Raw genomic sequence first — 822 nt, 5'->3', positions numbered from 1 at the left:
AAAAAAATAAAAAAAAGAAAATTTTCCCAGATGACTTTAATATGTTACCAGGATTATTTGCCACTGGTTTAAGAGGAAGATAACAGAACATGACTTTCAACACAGTTCTCTTCCTCTGTCATTCAGTTTCAAATTATTTTTGGTTATTCTTGTTTATTTATCTTCTTAAGATTAATTTTGGAATAATTTTGTCCATTTTCCATAATGATACTGTTAGGAATAGATTAAATGTGTAGAATTAACTGGGAGAGAGTTGTCTTCTTTACAGTATTGAGCCTTCCTACTCAGGAACGTGGCATCTCAATTTATTCATGCCTTTTATGTTCCTTAGGAAAGCTTGAGGCTCAAATCTAGATTCCACACATTTCAAGATTATTCCTACATGTTTTGTTGCTGTTGTGAACAGTCTCTCCTTTCCTGCTCCCATTTTATGTTTTGACCAGATACTGTTGATTTGTGGAACGTTACTGATTTTTGTGTAGTTATTTTAAAATTGATAATTATACCAAACGTCTATCTGCTGATTTGTTGGTTATTTTAGTTTTTCTAGAGAGTCATATGATCTACAAATAATGATAAATTTACTTCTTGCTCTCTAGTAGTAACGCATTTTATTTTTTATTCTGGTCTTATCGCATTTGCTAGAAATTCTAGAATCTTGATGGATTACACTGATGATGGTAGGCATCTTTGCCTTCTTTTCTGAAAAGACTTTTGGTAAAATATATTAAGATGATGATAATGATGACATTTATTGAGTGCTTTCTGTGTGCCAGGTAATATTCTGTATACTTCGTATGTACAACTTAATTAATCGTCATA

This window comes from Trichechus manatus, unplaced genomic scaffold (assembly GCF_000243295.1).
Source record: "Trichechus manatus latirostris isolate Lorelei unplaced genomic scaffold, TriManLat1.0 scaffold00024, whole genome shotgun sequence".
Taxonomy (NCBI): Eukaryota; Metazoa; Chordata; class Mammalia; order Sirenia; family Trichechidae; genus Trichechus; species Trichechus manatus.
This window is presented reverse-complemented; position numbering follows the sequence as displayed.